Here is a 19,615-nt window from a genome sequence, read left to right as displayed (position 1 = left end):
TGACATTTAAGCCATTACACAATCAGAACGTACTTTCCTTAATTCTAGCACTTTGAAGACAGTTAGACCATTCTAAAGGCTGAAACCAGTTATCTTAATTCACGCAAACCAACCTTACTTACAAGCATCATCCTCATATCACTTACTTCATGGGCTAGTCGGCATGTACAGGTCTTTAACTTTTGGACCTTTCTCACATTGCCCTCCCTCAGTGCGCATTAAGCCTGTAGACAGGGTAAGTCAAGTTGATTACTAACCCGCCACCTCCCTCCAGAAACAAAAAAGCATACTTCAGGAAAGTAAAACAATATTCAAGCTCAAGACTTGCAACATAATGAAACTGTGTGTGATAGCCTACACATTATACCCAGTAGTGGCATTTACAATTCTCCAAGACAGAAAAGCAATTCTCTTTCTCCCTCACCAACACTTGGGAGGCCCAGCTGAACAAAAGCAGTTACAAAACTAAATCACTGTAGTGGGCACTTGCTGTTTTTGGTTTGTATATTACTAGGTATAACTTCTCCTCCAGTAAAATTCAAATAACTTTAAGGTCATCTAGAGTACTACGAAGAAGAAGACAGACTTTTTAGGATGGAGGTCCCATGAAAAGAAACTCTTTTGAGTTCTAGAGGACACCACAGGTCTGATGTGATTCCCGAGCTGCAGACTCCCTAGAACTGAAGTGACTCAAGGAGGGAACAAATCTCCTAAATATAGGCAGATGCAAAGTTATACATGTAGGAAGATTTAATTTAAATGCCCCTTACAGGACAGACAACCAGCTTCTGAGAAAACCCTGGCTCACAAGGAAATGCAAGGATCACTGCCTGTAACTAACGGAACAGCAGTTCCCACTGTGTAGTCGTGGGAAAGAAAAGTTTGTACCGCTGGGTGAATAGACAAGGGAATACTGAGCACGAGGTTATTATCTCCACACGTGACATTAACAAGAGCCTTCCTGGAATCCACAGTGCAGTGCCCGGTGGCCAGCAAGGACAGTGGTGGGGGCTCAGAGAAGACCAGCCCACACGTTTCTCCTGGGGAGCATCTGCATTCCAGGGAGAGACCAAAGGAGTCAGGTCTATTTATCTCAGAGACAACGTTAAGTAGCTATTTAATTACTGCCCTTAAACACTTGAGCAGACAGATCATCTGAAACTAGATAGCTATTTAATCTGACAGACAAGACAAGATCCAGTAGCAAGAAGACGAAGTCAGAAAAGTTCAAAGTAGAAAAGAGATGCAAACGTTTAACAAAGAGATTAACAATTGGAGCCAATTATCCAGGAATGCAGTCAATTCCCATCGTTGGAAATCATTAAATCAAAACTGTTTAAAGAGGCTGGTGGGCCAGACCTTGGAATCACTGGGGAATAGCCTTTATAGTGGTTTATATTATGGAAGAGGTCAGAATATGGGATCATAATAATTCCTTATGAGTCTAATAAATCCACCACCAGCATCGTTATCTTCCTTGAGAGAAAAAGGAAGAATTAATGAATAAAGCATTAATGAAGCCACGGCCTTTATGGGGTACAAAACCCAGGCCGAACGAGGAAAACACAAGCCACAGACCAGGAGCCGGCAAGACCATCAGTAGTTTTGTCACCAACTTCAGCAAGAAAAGGCCCGTGAAGGATCCGATCCCAGCCACAAGGCCCCGATGCAGGCGGGCGGCAAGGCTCTCACACTGGGGACATCACCCGGCCAGCGCTCCTGGTGTGATGATACTTGACGGCGACATCCCAGCTCGGACCATCCTGCCCCTCCCGGCCCGGTGCCCCCACAGCCCCTTGGGGAACCCTGGGCCAAGCAGACCCCCGCACCGCTGCGTCCACCCGACTTCGCCCCGGGGAGGGCCCCAGGGACGCCCCCTCGCCGGGCAGCAGAAGGCGGGGGGCTGGGGTTGCCTCCGGGGCACCTTCCGCGCTGCGACACGGCGGGCACGTTGCCGTGGCGACGGCGCCGCGCATCCCCCCGTCCCGTCCCGACGGTGGTGGGGGGGCGCCTGATCATTTTCCCTTTCTTCTTTTTTATTTTTTTTTCCCCCCTTAAGTTTTCCGCGCTCCCAGAGACCACGAGGGAGCCAAAGCCGCTTCCAAGCGCCGGAAGAAACGAGTAGAGGCAGAAAGAGGCGCCCTCGGGGCTGGCCCGGTCCGACCACCGCCCACCCGCTGGAGAGCGGGGCACAGCCCGGCCCCTCGGGATGCGCTGCCCGGGCACAGCTCGGTCCGCCCGGCACCCTGCGGCGAGCAGGGCGGGGCACCCCCCCCGCCTCGCCCCGGGCACCTGCCTGCGCACCCACCCCGCTCCTCTCCGGTGCCGAATACACTCGCTGGTGCGTGTGTGTGTGCAGGTGCTCACGATCCCCCCACCCCTTACCTCCGCGGCGGCGCCTGGGGAGCCGCGGGCACACCGCCGCCGCGGGCAGGGATGACCTTGCGGAGAAATCCATCATCCGGGCAGGAAAACAAGCCCTTCCTCGGGGTGTGCGGCGGCGGCAGGAGGGCGGGAGCCAGGAGGGCTCCACTCGAGCGGCCCTTCCCGCCGCGGGGACAGGAGGGAGGCGGTTCGTGCCCACTACAAGAGGCTCGGGCAGCCCGGCCCCCGGCAGGCTCCGCCGCCGCCCGGGCAGACGCGGCTCCCGGTCCCGGCCGGCTCGGGGAGCCGGGCTCCCCCCGCGGCCGCAGGGAGAGCGGGGCAGCTCCCGCGGGCAGCCCCCAGCCGGCGGGGAGGGCACCGCGGCACCCCCCGGCCGCGCTCAGAGCCCGCACCCCGCCCCGAGCCCTCCCAAGCGCGGAGGGCGCGGGCACGTACCTGCTTCCAGGGAGACATTTCCCGCTGACGCCAGCCCCACCCCAGGCCTCGCCTGGCTTTTATAACCCGGGAGCTGCCGGCTCCCGTGCTGCAGCAGGGGCTGGGCAGGGGGCCCTGGGCAGCCCCCCGGGAGGGTTCGGCAATCCCCCCAGAGCGCCGGGCTCCCTCTGCGTTGTCGCCTCTGCCAGCCGCTTCTCTGCAGCTGCTAAGCCAAAACTACGAACTTGAGCTGCTTCACGGCAGAGGAGCTAGAACCTCACATCCCAAATCCACCAATTCCGTCCACCTGTGTTGGTCTTGCGTGTGTCCGCAGCCAGCCGGCGAGGCACGTCCCGAGCCCTCTGCCTGCCGGGTGGTACAGGTTTGCGTGGGGAATTGCAGTGTATGCAAATGTTCAGCATCAGTTCTTGTCACACTTTCAATTCGGATTGTTGGTTTTGATAGGCAAATGTGGCTTCCTGTATGAAGCACTGCCCTATTTGGCTAAAAAAAAAAAAAAAAAAAAAAGTAGATCCAAGCAGCAAAAGATATTTTGGCTTGGAACTCTTATTATCTGGAAATCTTTGATGTAATTTCGGTTTATTCCCACCACAGTGGAATTTTATCTCTCCCTGCTGCAGTCACAGGAAATGGTTCTGCAGTGCCCGGAGAGTGAAGTCAAGTACAGGTTTTCAACTGAGAAGATTTTAACTCTTCTGCCATCCTTTAGGGATAAATAGGAGAAGGATTTCAAAGAGCTACAGGACAAGATGTGAGATTTCTATTGCAATATGGAAAAGGTTGAGGGGGGAAGAAGAACAGTTGACTAGGGGACCTAATAATTTTTATCTCTAATCCTCATAGATATCAATGGATTATATTTCCTTGATCCATATGCATGGACCCATGTTTTACTCACTACTTTGCCAAACATCCTCTAGCTCAGTTATTGATCCTAAATCTCTTCAACTCATGGGTTAAGTGATTATGAAAAACGTCTTACATTTCCTACTATGGCATATGTAATTTCTTGCCTAACAGTGGCCACTAGGATCAGCACATATTTATGTAATAGCCTTGAGTGTGGCTTTCTGGCAGTTATCTAATACGGAAAATTTAAGAGCCATTTTCAGTATTCACCAACAATAACCACTTTTTCACATGTGCCAAAACCAAATCAGCAGAAGAGCCTGAACATCCCAAGAATGAGGGAACTTCACTGGAAGGAGAGGAGAGTGGAGAGAGGAAAAGATTTATAGCACTAGGGCATCCAAGGCTTCCTAGTAGCTCTTTACTTTGTTCTCTTCACAATCTTGCTGGGTTTTTTTTGTTGTTGTTCTGGAGGGCTGAATAGAGCCTGGTCCTTACGCTGTTCGTGTCTGAATCTGGAAGACCAGGTTGGCAAACAGTCAGCATTCAACTCCTTTTCATTATTCTGCTAAATGACCTATTTTTAAAGAAATATTGCTAAACTTCCTAGAATTAATCCTGCTAACATTGACATGGAACTTCCCCTTTTTTGATAAAGAAGGAGAAAGGCTAGATGATGCAATTTCCTATTGTCAGCAATTGTACTTTTATGAAGAGGTAGCCATCAGTGCTTACAGACCTTGCTGCTGCAAGGGCTTTGTGGGACCTCAGGGGCTGCTCAGCAAGGGACAATTACAGTTAGTATGGTTTTTGTATACTTTCCTGAACATGAGATTCCTTATCTGGATTCTTAAGAGAGACCCCTTCTGTTAATAATGCACCCTTTCCTGAGATATAAAATCACAGTTTTGGCATTCAGTTAATTAATTCTACAAGCTAGCCAAGCTTCTGGTGTAGCTTTAATGTAGCTTTAACACCCTACAGCTATCTTTTCCTTTCTTCATCTTTCCAGTGATGTCCAAGTCACTGAAAAGTATTAAGGCTATTCCTTTCAACAGCAACCTTCCCAGGAAGAAACAACTTGCCAGAGAAAGGTGAGGTTCAGACTTGTTTCCAGGCAGACCTTATTTGTCTCTGAAACCATTTTCTAATTTCAGCTGCTTTAGTATTTACAGCTAATGCTTTGCTCTTCTGTGGAAAACAACTTTGAAATTAACTGAAGTGGAAACATGGTAGGATTTTCAAGTGCTTGTAAGAGAGGTGATTGACAATCCAGCCTTGACAGTCACAGCAATAAGAGTTATATAGATTCAGCTTGAAAGACGGGGAAGTTTTTTTCTTTTCTATTTTAGGGTTATTATTTTAGGGTTGTGAAGCACCTTTAGAGCACGTGGAGGACTCAGTCCCAGAACTTGTGAGAAAGGAACAACCCTCATTCTGAGGCAAAAAAGGAATTGGGAGCATTTTTCTCCAAGCACCTCCCTGCCCATGCATGTCAAAGGTGCTGCCCAAACGTTTTCCTGCTGTGTTCAGGTACAACTTTCTTCTGTCTTTACAGCATTACTGAAAATCCCCATGCTGCTCTCAGCAGTCATGTTTGAGCACAGGGTCTACTTATTGTCTGATGGACAAGGAAATCTGAGAGGAAAGAAGACAATAATATGACTGAAATACAGCTCAACTAATAATTTTTTCCCATGCCCAATAAGGCATGGATGCTTTAGTTTCCAAATGCAGTGATGATCTGGGAAAGCTGAGGAGAGATATTGAAGAGACTCAGATCACTGCAGAAGTTGGTTAAGGTGATGCACTCAGGGTATGGCCACTTTGTTTATGAACTGTTCTCATGTACTTGTTTTTTCCCCTATGTCCTTCACTCTTTGCTGAACCACGGTCTCCCATGGAAGACCAAATTTGTGAATATAAACATTTAACATTTATACTTTTGTGAAGACACTTGCAACTTTTCTTCCCATTAATGTGAAAAACAAGTGAATGACTGGGTGAATATGTTTCTTTGGGACTGAGCGCTGAGCCAAAAAAGGTGCAAATCCTGTGGTATGATAGTTGCAGTTGACAGCTGTATCATTAGGGACAAATGTATCAGGGAAGAAAACCATACCATACACAAGATGACTTGAGGCATGTGTTTTGTGACCATGCATTTTCTATATAGCCAGCAGAGCAGAGTAAATACTCATTCCACATGTTACACAGCATCTCCCTCTCTTAACCTCTCACATACCTAATGGGCTGTACTGGGCATCTCACAAATGGATGCACTGTTTAGCCACAGTAATAAGCCTCCTGGATCATTAGACTGGGATTGATAACACAGTTTATGGCTAGAAACTGTAGGTTCTGTTGGTCATAGTTCCCTTAAGAATGTTTCCCTTAAACATTATTGTCTTTATAAAAGTACTAATAAAAGGGATATAAAGAATACTGCATGGATCAAATAATGTGCCATTGTGAGTGAACTCAGTATTTGGAGTGTTTTGCTGTTTCACGGTTGTTCTAAAACCCCAGGAATCCATAAGCTAGCTGCTTGTGCCTCGCGCATCTATGCCAAATTTCAGTTAAAAATATGTAAGGAAGTGAATTTTTACAGCATTGTGAAAATGTCTTTGAACCTCACCATGCACCTCTTGCCAGCTTTTGCTTCTGACTGCTGTAAAGGTCCTCATAGGGACCTTAAACCACCTTAATACATACAGGAGGGACAGTACAGAAAGGCATAGGCAATCCTGGAGGCTCTTGGAGTGCATCAACTTCTTCACTCAAGTGATAGAGAAGCCAAAGAGAAGAGGTGTTCAGTGGACTTCATATTTGCCAACATGGAGAGGCTCACTGAGGATGTGAAAGTGAAAGGCAGCAGTGACAGTGCGATGGTGGAGTTTGGGATCCTGAAGGGAGACAGGAGAGTAAAAAGCAAGCTCACAACCCTGGATGTCAGGAGAGCACACTTTGGCTTTGCCAAGGGTCTGGTTGCTAGAGTCCCATAAAATAAAGCCCTAGAGGGAAGAGGGGCCCAAGAAAGCTGGTTAATATTGAAGCATCACCACCTGCAAGGTCAGGAACAGTCTATTCCAATGAGGAGGAAGTCATGCAGAATTTCTGCATGAATGATTAAGGGGCTCCTGGACAATCTCAGAGACAAAAAGAGATGAAGCAAGGACAGGTAACCTGATACAAATATGGATACATCGCCAGAGCATCCAGGTGAAGTTAAGAAAGATAAAGCCCTACTGGAGTTTAATCTGTCTAGGAATGACAAGACAACAAGAAGGACTTTTATGAACACATAGGTAACAAAAGAAAGGGAAAATGTCGGCCCACTGCTGAATGAGATGGGGGACCTCTTTACACAGGACATAGAAAAGGTGGTAAGAATGCCTTATTCACCTCAGTCTTTATAGCAAGACTGGCCTTCCGAAACCCCAGGTCCCCGAGAACAGGGGAGTTCTGTAACAGGGAAGACATAGCATTGTGGACAAGGATCAGGTTAGACAATACTTGAGCAGGCTGGACATACACAATCCGTGAACCCTGATGGGATGCACTCACAACTTGTAGACCTGGCTGATGTCATTGCAAGGTTACTCTCAATTATGGCCAGTCTTCGCGAGTGAAGATCCGGGGAAGGTCTTTACACCTTCCAGCTTGCGCATTGGATTTTTTAGGTGAGACACAGTGTGCGCGGAACTGAGCCCACCCTTTAATCCTAAGGTTCATCTGCTGAGGCCAAGCAAGCTTGGATGGTGGCAGCGAGGTCCTTAGGATGTAGATGGGTTGCCTTTTTAAGGGTTAATGAGCTCCATCAGCCCGGGAGTGGCCCTGACCAGGAATCGAACCCGGGTCTCTGTGGTGACAGCGCCGCACCCTTACCACTAGACCACCAGGGGCTCCACTCTCAATTATCCTCAAATGATTATGGCAACAAGGACAAGTAGGTCGTGTCTGGTGGCACAGAGTCTAGTTGGAGACCTGTAACCAGTGGTGTTCCCCAAGAGCTGATACTGGGTCCAGTCTTTGTTCAAGGTGTTCATCAATAAATTGGATGAAGAGACAGAACCCCTTGTCAGCAATTTTGCTGATGACGCAAAGCTGGGAGGAATGGCTGATACCTCAGGAGGGCTGTGCAGCCCTTCAGAAGGACCTCGGCAGCTTGGAGAGATGGGCAGAGAAGAAATCTGCCAGTTCAACAAAGGCAAATGCAGGGCCCAGAACCTGGGGAAGAATAAACCCATGCACCAGGACAGGCTGGGGACTGACCTGCTAGAAAGCAGGTCAGCAGCAAAGGACCAGGGGGGTCCTGGTGGACAACAAGCTGTCCATGAACCAGCTGTGCCCTGGTGGCCAAGAAGGCCAATAGTATCCTGGGATGCATTAGGAAGAGCACTGCCAGCATGTTGAGGGAGGTGATCCTGCCCCTCTGCTCAGCCCTGGTGAGGCCTTACCTGGAGTTCTGTGTCCAGTTCTGGGCTCCCCAAGACTTAAGAGACATGGAGCTCCTGGAGTGGGTCCCATGGAGGGCAATAAATATGATGAGGGGACTGGAGCATCTCTCCCAGGGAAGGCTGAGTGTGTTGGGCCTGTTCAGCTTCAAGAAGAGACAACTGAGAAGGAACCTCATCACTGTATAGGATTATCTGAAGGGAGGGTGTCAAGAGGATAGATCCAGGCTCTTCTTGGTGGTGCTAAGCAGAAACTGATGCACAGGAAGTTCCACCTGAACATGAGGTCACCTGTTCAGGTGACAGTGCATTGGAACAGGTTGCCCAGCGAGGTTGAATATCTCCCTCACTGGAGATATTCAAGAATGATCTGGATGCAGTTCTGTGCCATATGCTCTAGGACAATGCTGCTTGTGCAGGGCAGTTGGACCAGATGACCCCACTGGTGGTCCCTTCCAACCTTACCTCTGGGATTCTGTGTGAAGTACATGAAAATGGAGGAAAGCAATTGTCACTCTCATCTTCAAGAAAGTCAGGAAGAAGAACCCAGGCCAGTCAGCCTCACCTCAGTCCTTGGAAGGTGATGAAGCCGCTAAACCTGGAAGCTGTTTCCAGGCACGTGAAGGATCAGACAGTTGTCAGGAGTAGCCAACGTGGTTTCAGCAAGGGGAAGACGTGCTTGACCAACTTGATAAGTTCCTGTGGTGAAATGACTGGCTTAGTAGATAAGGAGAGAATGGTGATTATTGTCTGCCTCCACTTCAGGAAGGACTTTGACACTGACTCTTTTAAGATCCTCATAGCATGAAATACGGGCTGGGTGGGCAGTGAGCTGGATTAAACAGTGGCTGAACAGATGTGTCCAGAGGGTGGTGATCAGTGGCGAAAAGTCTAATTGTAGGCCAGTCACTAGTGGTATATCCCAGGGGTGAACACGGGGTTAATACTATTAAACATCCTTCTTCATGATCTGGATGACGGTGCAGAGTGTACCCTCAGCAGTTTTGCTTGTGGCACAGATCTAGTAGAGTGGCTGATACACTGGAGTGTTGTGCTGCCATCCAGAGGGACCTCGGTGGGCTGGAGATATGGGTTGACAGGAACCTGAAGCATTTCAGCGAGGGGAAGTGCAGGGAGGGATAACCCCAGGCATTGGTACGTGTTGGGGCTGCCCGTCTGGAAACTTTGCTGTAATGGTGACCAAGTACTGGCACACTTGCCCAGAGAGGCTGTGGAGTCTCCGCCCTTGGAGGTATTCCAAAGCCATTTGGATGTGGTCCCAGGCAACTTGATCTAGGTGGCCCTGCTTGAACAGGGGATTTGGACCAGATGACCTTCAGAGATCCCTTCTAGCCTCTAGTAGTCTGTGATTCTGTGATTCCTTTGTTATGATAGGAACCTTTGGTTAATGTGCTGTGACATTATGTTTTCACCCTTAAACTCTATGGAGTACAATTGGGTATGATTAATTTCCCATTCTGCTATTCCCATTTAACACATATTCTGTGTATTCATTACTGTGTTTCTACATGTGAAACAGGCCACACAGAAAAATAACCTCCCTTCTCAACAAATTAAAACAAACGATTTGATGAGTCAGTAATTTATACTGTTTACCTCCTTTTATGTCAACAATACCGAGACCTGGAACAACACATAATCGTAATGATTATAGACATAATGAGCTGATTTATTACGTAGTCACCACATGGTATTCTGGTGCATATTCAACTGTAATGATGTCAAACAATATGACTGGAAAATCTATCCGCTCAGGCAACCGCTGCCTAGTGTGAACAATAAATTAAGCTAATGCAGTGTCGGATACATGGGGTCTCTGGATTCAGAGCTCCATCTCTTCTTAAATTATGTATATATCAAAAGCTTTTGACATTTTTAGAGTTTCAGGAAAAAAGAAAATCAGTCAGGGATTCTTTTCAGGAGTGGTTATGGGTGTTGAAGGTAAATGAAATACTCTTCGAATGCAGTTCTGTGACATGGGACCACTCTTACAGTTTGTACATGTTCACTGAGTTTAAGAAACTGTTCTGGTTGCTAGTCTAGCTCTGTCTACTTCCTTGGCTGTATAAAGTGTTATTGCAGAGAGGAACATCCTTTTTGACAGGGCTACTGCAGCTACTTTCATATCTTCACAGTTTGTTGCACAAGACAGAAACTTCTCCTCATGCTGCCAAAAGAACCATTCCCTGGAGCACTACCAAAGCTCCTTATGGCTTACAGCTGCCTTCCCTACAACATGGATTTTTATGCTGATTCATACATCAGGTGAGATGAAAAGCAAATGTAATAGGTGCTGCAAGGTGAGCAAATAAATGATGGATAGGCATAAGCATGAAGAATAAGTACCATGAACGGTAGAGAGTAGAGGTAAAAAGAACTGAAGATGAGCAGAGGCTCTTGTTTAAATATAAAGAATGTAAAAGTCCCCAAGAATAACTATATATACCATAGGTCAATGTAGAACTATATACCTCAAAAGAAAAAAAGTCTGGATTGAAATCACTTGTTAATATGATCTCTAAACATGTAAGTACTGCATTGGAACAGAAACCCTGACATTAATTCCATGCAGCTGATAAAATAAAAAATCAGGTGTTTCTGTTTCCTGCATGTATTCACTAATTTTCACCAGAATCCTACTGACATGGTCTAACTGTCTGTAATGCAACTGTTGCTTTGTGAAACAACATTCCTGGTTATCATCTTCGAATTTGCCTGTGCATACATTATTCCTGAATTCTGTATAAAAGCATCTGATTTACTTCCTCTTGGACATTCTTTGGGGTGTTGTATCTATCGTCAGAATGTATCTATCAGTCATCTATCTATTATGTTGTTTTATCTAAAATGAGGAAGTCAAATCTTTACAGATTTTTGCCTTCTCATGCATCTATTACATCACTTGCCCAGCTATGGTTCTAATAACATTACTAGTAACAGAAACAGGTAAAAGCTGCTCTTTTGTCTGAATACAAAGAAATTATATCTTTGACTGAAAAAGCTTAGCTGTAGCTCAGTTCTGTTTAGGGTAGCTGTTTCTAGAAGCTGAGCTTGATCTTTTTAAGCAATCTGTTTTGTCTTTTTTTGCCCCTTTTCTTACCACAGAAGTAGTTATCTCCACTTGATCAAACCACTACAGTTTCTCAATTTAAAGTAGATCAGGCCCTGTCCTCTGTTTCTTGGGGCTACCTTCTGTTTGAGCTTTCATGCAATACTGTAAGCAGCTCAGTCCATTCACACCGGACACCTTCATCTTCAGACTCAGCCAGACCTGGTCAGAGGGCTGCCCAAATGGACACAATTGCACTTTCCCTGTAGGGTCCTCCAGAAGAGGCTTCATGACAGAGCTTAGTTTCACTCAAGTGGGTAAGGTTTACCTGGAAGTTTCTCCCTTCCTCTTTGTTCTTGTACCTCTTTCTACTAGGCTGATTTTCCACTCTTTCTTGGTTACTCTCCTTTTGTACTCCTTCCTAGCTACAGGGATCATCCAAACACTGTCACTAGCATGAAGGACAGGAATCATTCAAGCCAGGACTGAGCTGATCCAGTGGGACATATAGGGGGCCCATTCTATATGATTTCACTATTTTTCTGACCCGTGAACGTAAGGAAAGCATTTTGAGATAGGCTTTCTGGAGCACAGACCATCACTGTTTCCAATTCAAGTTCTAGGAAAACACATGTCCATTCTGGCTGTTGGTGAATTGCATTAGGGGCAGCAGCATGGTTGTCACAAGATGCTTTTTCTGATTTTTATTTAAAGGTGTTTTTCCTCTGGAGTTTGGTACATCCCTTCAAAATATGAACTAGTCAAGGTTCAGTGATTTATGGGGAGATTTGGAAGATTCTTATCTCACAGCCACAGAGAAAGAAGATATTTTTATGTCATTGCTAAGGAAACGTTGTCAAAAGTTGTCTTTTAGCTCAACACAACTGACACTGAAGTCTCTAGGTGATTACTGATTTAAGTGGACAAGGCAAAAATCATGAAATAAGTCACAGATGGCAGATGAATAAATGTTTTACTATCCCTTTAAAGTCAACATCCCCTTTGTATAATTTCGGAAGAACTTGACCTTATCTTGGAGCTAAAAAATCTTCTGACTCCTGTTAACCAGGGAAAAGGGCAGGGAGAAATAGCTGAAACTAATTCTAATAATTTTATATTGTCTTGCCAGCTGATAAGATATTTGAATGATTTTCAGCATGGAAAAATAAGGTAATTTTTCTATCTATATCTAATGGGAATTTAATGTCACATTGCTTTATGACAGAAACTTTGATTAATTAGCAGCATTGTGAACTCAGAAACTGATGGTCTGTGAGTTTAGCTTGGCTCAAGAAGGTGATTATTTTAAAAACCACTAAGACTTGTTATTTCTTCTTAGAATCGTATAATCTATTAGGTTGGAAAAGACATTTAAGATTGCTGAGTCCAACCATTAACCCATTGCTGCCAAGCCCACCACTAAACCATATCCCTAAGTGCCACATCTACAACGTCTTTCAAATACCTCTAGGGATGGTGACTCCACCACTTCCCTGGGCAGCCTGAATGAATGAATGAATGTGCATTTGGGCCAATTTGCAAAGCTTAACTGCAATCCAGCAGTGAGCATTCCTGTACTTCGTGGCACTGGGACTACTCATTTACTAGGTGAAAAGTTAGCTGTGACTTTTGATGTGTGCTGTGTGGGCTTTCCTTCACGTGAAAGTTCAGTTTAAATACTGCTGTGCCAAGATTGGAGGAACAACAGGAAAAGAGAAGGCAAGCCATTTCTCTCCAGTATTTTACACATGCCAACACATTGAAGGCAACTCAAACGAAGATGCTTAGAGTAGCATCTCCCTTTTATCCAACATCAGGTCGAAATTACAGAACTTATCAGTTCCACAGGCCAACCTTAAGTAACCTCTCCTCTTGCAATTCTGTCCCAACATGTCATTTGCCTGCCCGAGTCCAGTCACTTCCTCTTCCTTTCCCTATAGAATTATTAGAATGAGGCACCTTCTACTAGTGAAGTTGTTCTAACCTCTTCTTTTGAAGACAATATCAAAGCTTTCCTCAACAGTCTTCTCACCTGGCCGTGAATACAAATGCACTTTACAGTGTAGCTTACCAGATGGAGTAAGAATCGTAACATCTCTCTTCTTCAGATAGCAGAGGTAAGACTGTGAAAGTTCAGTTAAGCATTTCAGGCATATTTCAGGTAGCAACAGCACAAGAAGAAAAAGCATTTCCCTATTGGCTTTATGAAATAAAGTCAGACACTATAGCTGACCAGACAACTTCACTTTATTGCCCATGGTGTAGAGGTAAGGCAAAAAATGTTAATTCTTATGTTATACCTGACAAAAAGCCCCAAACAAAACAAACCAAAACAAACAAAAAACAACACCCAACAACAAAAAAACAACCAACCGACCAAAACAACACTGTATATAAATCCTGTTATATTGGTCTCAGGAAGCATTGGACTAGTAGTGGTGAAAACTCCTCAAATTCCAGAAAGATATGGTATTTTAGAAAATGCGCTGTCTAGAATACATAAGCCTGGCTCTGTCTTTCATTTATTCCCTTACTATTGTTATTTACCTTTCTTCTTAGTTGAAGATATGCTACGCTGTGCAGCTAAACGGTGCTGTGTGTGATCAGTGCTGTGGGTGTTGCCAAAGGCACTTGCTGACACCATGAACAACACTGAACAACCACCACATTAAGAGCAAAAGCCCCCCATCCAAAACTGTAAAGTAGAAACAAATTACCTGGATGAGTATCTGAGAGGCTGAATATTTTAGAAAAAACTTTCTTAAAGATGCACTCATGGGTCTCACTACAGTCTAGAGATTAGTCACCAGAATATTCCCAATTGGCACAGAAATGTAAGTGTTTTGGAGCTGGAGGGCTCCAAATGTCTCATTGTGCTTTTGGGTATGAATCTGTTCTAGGCTAACAAATGCCTAAGGCTGGCTGAAGTGCTATATGAGAAAGACATACATGGTGCAGTGGTTAGGGCAGTGGATTCTGGCATTATTTTCTACCCATTTGAGCATGATCATAGGTCTCCTTCATGATGTTAGTCAAACCCTTAGGGCCTTGGTTTCGTACTTTAAAGGATAGTTGCTCAAGAATAACAGAATTGGAAGCTATTTGGAGCAAAGGAGATAGCTCTCTGTAAAACAGGGCTGACAGGTTTTCAGAGACTTTCCTCTTCTTTGCCGAGCTTGCAGTGGAGTAGGACGTACTTGAGTACTGTGATCACCAGAGCTGACAGAGAAGACTCCGTCTAGGTTTGCTTTTTCAGAGCTATTATTGTGGGAAACAGCAAGAGGCCAGTGGTTACCATATTATCAGTCAACTTTATACAAAATCTGCAAGTTTGATATTTGGGAATAGAAACTGCCTGAAACCTGTATCATATACAAAATGGTATTTAAGACATAGGAGCATTTGGTAGGTTCTCTTGGGCTACCTGCTCTCTCAAGGCACACATGGAAGAAGCCAGACAGCTCAGGCTGAGGATCTCATGCATCTCTGTCCCATCAGAGCAGCTTGTTTTCCCTGTTCCTCCTGTGAAAGGTTGACTGATCTCCTTACCTGTGAATCCTAAGGTGCTAATGTCTACCATCTCCCAGGAAATAGAAATGTTAAAAGCAAAGTACTGCAAGAGTGGCATGGTTTGGGTTTTATATTGAGAAAATCTTTTTGACGTTTCTAACAGCAGCCCTGTTAGCAGCCTTATGCCCTGGGGCTTTGCAAAGGGAAGTCACCCATTTGCCAAGACAGCAGAACAAGCATGACAAAGTGTGTCCTGCTCTGCTCTGGTGAAGCAGCTGCTGAGTATTATGGGATACATGCTGATACTGTGTTCCCTTGTCAAACAGCACAGAACTGTTTCCTGCCTGACAAAACCCTCTGGACAGCCTAGTGGATTTCCCCCAGTCCAGTTGCCAATTCCCCCAGTCTCCTACCTCTAGAATGGCCACAAAATCCCCCTCTTTCCTCTTACACCACTATTAAACACAAAGACAGGTCTCCACGGGATCACATTTCTCCATGCTTTCATTGGGAATGACCTCAGCCCTCATGTGAGGGCACCTTCTACCCTCCCATATTTTTCCTATTTGTTTTAAATGGTTATGACTCAGTAGCCATTTTTTCCCTCCTGTGATGGCATCCTGATGGGATGACTCCAAAATCAGAGGCTTGGGACTAGTCCTGCCTTCCTGCTCATCCTCAGATTCAGCTGGTGTGAGATCCTGGATGTGGTCACTGAACAGGATGCCAAAGTAGTGAGAGTATAAAAATCCTCTTTCCTCTATTGCTTCCGTATCATAGATGAAAAACTGACACGTTCTCAGCTGTTATGACCAGTGCTTTCTGTGGTTATATACACAAACACACACAGAAATAGATAACCTAGGCTAAAGTTTTCCATGCCTACATCCTCATGCTGTGTGACTGGTTGCTTCAAAGAAGGTGGACCTCCCCATTTTGTTTTAATGCCCAGTCCCCTAGATATAACTACATTGGATTTGAATGAGCAAACTGTACCTGTTTCTCCTGCCAGAGTGCTCTGAGCCAGCATCTTAATCAAAGTGAGGCCAAACGGTGGTAATACTGTAAGAAGCAGTCATTATCAGTAAACTGAAATCAATGAATCTCTGGAAATTTATAATAGGTAAGATTTGCCTATACCAAAAGGGAAAGCCTTAAAGATGATCTGAAAGGTATGGCAAGACACAGCAATCTGCAGCAGTCATAGAGCTGTCGTAATGGGCTGAAGCTGAAAGCTCTGGGCTGAGTGGGCATCCTGGGGACTCACAGGGTGGTACTGCCAGATATAGAGGCCTCCTGGTTCCTGTGAAAACACTGAGAGATGAAGCAGGTGGCTGCTACAAAGTAGATGTGAAACTGCCCTCCTTTTATTGGGTACTGAGAACTGTAAAGAGCAGGGAACAAGGTAGTTGAGCCAGGCTGGATCCTGGGAAGACACATGGAAGTCCAGTGAGAAAAGATTCCTGGATTTTCAAAACCAATTGTAAATTAATTAACTCTCTCTCAGAGTTACCTTTTTGTAATACTCAGAGAATGAATGTTTCTTACTTCCAGCAAAATACCATGCTTTTATGTCACTGGAATAATAAAAGTTTTAAATTTGTGGGGGCCTCTCTAGATCTGCTCTTTGCCTAAGTATTAATCACATTCCCTCATTACAGGGGGGAGAAAAGCATAAATATGACTTGACATTCTTATCACTTATCCATTTCCCAACTAAAAGATTTACTGTGTTGCTCTCTGGGAAACATTCTTGTAGTTAAGGGACTCATATAGAAAAACTCAGCTATGAGACAACCTTATGTATCTGAGAGATGTAAGTCAAACCATAATCATCTTCATAAATCTATAGTATATTAACTGCCAGATTGCAAAGGATGGATAAGACTGTGCTATTTTTCACTTGACTTTGACATAACTACCATAAAAGCCATATACTCCCCAGAACATTGTGATGTTTGAGAGGCTTGTGGCCATTAAAATTTACTAGAGAGTGGCTTACTATTCCAAACAGAATATTTTAAGGCAGTGAATTCTTTGCTAATATCTCAGTGTAATTGAAAAATTGATTTGTATGTTGTTAATGTTATTTGCAGCTACAATCATTGCAGATTTGCTCTACTTCCTTTTAACCTGATTTTATATGCAGAAGTACCCTGCTTCCAGGAGACACAAATATCCAGTTTCAGGAGTCACCACAGAGATTTTTTTCCACTGGAATGTCCTCAGTTTTGGAAGAGTGTGCAGTTACTTCACATTTTTCTGCTTCTCTCTGGAAAGGGTTATATTGCTCATTGACATAGCAGCCTGAGAACTCTCTTCAGCATAGCAAATTTGGCTGTGACTAGCCTTCAAGTGGCTTGTACTAGTGGACACAAAGACAGCAGCCTGTAACAGGTAGTTTAGAGCCATTTTGACAATACAGTCGATAATAAAGCTTCATCCTTTGCAGGTTCTTGGGAAGAAGCTCTGCCCCTGTGTAACTTCTTTTGAGCTCAGCACAGCATCAAACATTAACACAGACAAAAATAAACAATAACTTCAGTAATTAATGAAAACAGTCAGTATTGATAGGTCTTCTTTTTATCATTTCCACTAAGATGAACGAGTTTGCTATTGATACCAATGGCTGTATTATTATTCATATGCATACAAAGAATTCATACTATCAAGAGGCAAAAATGTTAAAAGTCTATTGATCTTAGCTGAAGAGCAGTAGCAACTAGTCACACATGAAGAAAACTCACTTCTCATTCTGTTCATCTGACTCAGCCTACCTTCTGTTTTGAGCAAGCTGAATCCTTTGCATTAGAATAAACTGAAGGCTGCTAGGAGATATTCTAAATGAGCCCTGGAAATCCTTATTGAGAGACTGAAAGCTGCTTCTTCCTGTGACCCATACTTCCTTACAGGTATTGCCATCCTCAGGTCTGAGAGAGCTAAATATGTGATGCTTAAAGCCATCTTTATTGTGATTTTAATAAAAGTCTTTGAAGCCTCAGGCATTCGAGGAAACATTTCTCTGTGTTGACTTCATTCTACATACAGAAAGCTGTAGTAAAGGAGTGAAATAGGCAGATGGTGAGGTGAAAAAAAAAAAAAGGGAGAAGTTACACAAAAAGGTCAAAAGTCCATTTATGAGTTCCTTGAAAACACTTGTTGGGACTCCACATGGGATCATGCTAAGAGCCCTTGTGCTTAGTTGTTAAAGAATCTTAGTTGTTAAAGTGGCTCTTTTCTGTTAGTGATAAGTCCGTGTCAGGAACTTCTTAATTCATTCCTGTCAGAGTCAGACATGCATTTGTCTATGCTAGTTTTAATGTAGGAATAGTGACTATCTTGCTTATCTTTGAACTAGGTCCCTTTCTTGAGCACTGGGATTTTTTTTACTGTTTCCCTTTACTGGTTCCCTTTTTTCCCTCCTGTATCGATTCTCTGCATTTACTTCTATTTATGCCAATTACTTGTGTGTGAAGTGAGCACTGAATTTATCATCATTGCGGAAAACTTCCAAGGAAGTCTTGGGTTGCTATGTCTTCCATCAAAGGTCACAGTGCAGTCTACACCTTTTACAGAAGATTTTCTGCTGTTTCTTCCTTTTTTAGCCTAGGTTTACCTTTTGCTGTCCCAGTGTATTCTCATCGGATGATTTTGACAAGTCTTTTGACCCACAAGCAGGCATCACTGTCACAGCAAGATGATGCTGACAAGAACTTCTTATTTTGCCTGTGTTCTCAGGAGTATGGCCTTCAGAAGCATCTCAACCAACCCATAAAGCAGAGCACGTCCTGTACTTTCCCTTAGACACTGGTGACTCTTCAGCATCGCTGCCCATGAGCTTGCACACATCCACCACCAGCTAAATAATTCAATGGCTGCTGAGGGATATATTGAAAAAATTCAATTGGTCTTCTAAAAAGTGTGTATTAATGAAGTGTGTCTATTTATGAAACCGCTTCAATAGGCAGCAGGAGAATTGTTGAGAATTCTGCCAAGGGCAACGGGTACAATTTATACTGCTAACTGAGGATATTACTCACAACTAGAAGAATAAATTGGATATCACCAATGCACTGAATGACTCTCTTGAAATAGGGGTGGGGAACAGAAGAAAAAATAATATCCGAAAAGCATTAAAGAATCCATCAAAGAGTTTAGACTTTTTATTAAAAACTGTAATCAAAGCTGGATCCCATTGTGATCTCACTCTAGCTTAATGGTTGGTAATGCTTCTCTGATCTCAGTGGCATTGCTAAGAAAGGACTCAGCACAGTCAGAGGCAGATTCTTTTTAGTCTCATTTATTGAAGTTAAAAGTGAGCTGAAGAGAAAAAGCTATTTATTTACCAAGATTGATGAGAAGAGGCTAGAGAAATGAAAGCAATATTCCCTCCTGTGTTCAGTTGTGTTGCAGAACTGCAGAGATTAGCCATGCTATCTCCAGGGACAGTCCCTTCCATGTCACAGATGTGGGCCATTGCAGTGGCAGGGCACAGGCACATGTGCACTCTCTCTGCTTGCCCCATGCTACTTCATGACCTCTGTCAAATGGCATCACAGTGTTTATCAGGAATTAAGTTAGATGCCAACAGTCTAGACATACATACCCTTTACCCTTGAGTATGTACAACTGGGCCAAATCAATACTCCCCAGATGAGATTCCTCAGCAAAGCTAACCTCTCTCAGAAAGGCTGGGTTTCTCCCTCAATTTGGGAGGCTTTTCCCTCAGGATGCACACAGCCCTGACAAAACAACATCTAGCTCTACCAAACCAGGAACCCAGGGGCCTTCATCCCTGTTGGTCACCCCTCTCACAGGCTGCAGGTGTGTTCTGGGTGGTCCTACCATTTGTGCCCCTCTGGGCCTGGGTGCACATCTGCACCTTGTGCATGAATGTGAAAATGGTCCC

The 19,615-nt window shown here is 44.5% G+C and overlaps 1 protein-coding gene across 4 annotated transcripts in view; it reads right to left on the bottom strand.

The window, feature by feature from the left end:
• Window positions 1–3,275, bottom strand: part of GPRIN3 (GPRIN family member 3) — a 34,617-nt gene extending 31,342 nt beyond the window's left edge. For 2 of the 4 annotated variants that reach the window (XM_050338353.1, XM_050338355.1), the window contains exon 1: window positions 2,821–3,275. The gene's annotated coding sequence lies outside the window, so the exon portion shown is untranslated. Of the gene's footprint in view, window positions 1–2,385; window positions 2,732–2,820 lie in introns of those variants that run through there. The other 2 variants (XM_050338354.1, XM_050338356.1) reach the window with 1 other exon arrangement.
• Between the last annotated feature and the right edge of the window lie 16,340 nt (window positions 3,276–19,615).

This window comes from Myiozetetes cayanensis, unplaced genomic scaffold (assembly GCF_022539395.1).
Source record: "Myiozetetes cayanensis isolate MyiCay16 unplaced genomic scaffold, myiCay2020 scf7, whole genome shotgun sequence".
Taxonomy (NCBI): domain Eukaryota; kingdom Metazoa; phylum Chordata; class Aves; order Passeriformes; family Tyrannidae; genus Myiozetetes; species Myiozetetes cayanensis.
Note: the sequence above shows the minus strand (reverse complement) of the source record. Positions and strands in the feature narration are given on the sequence as shown.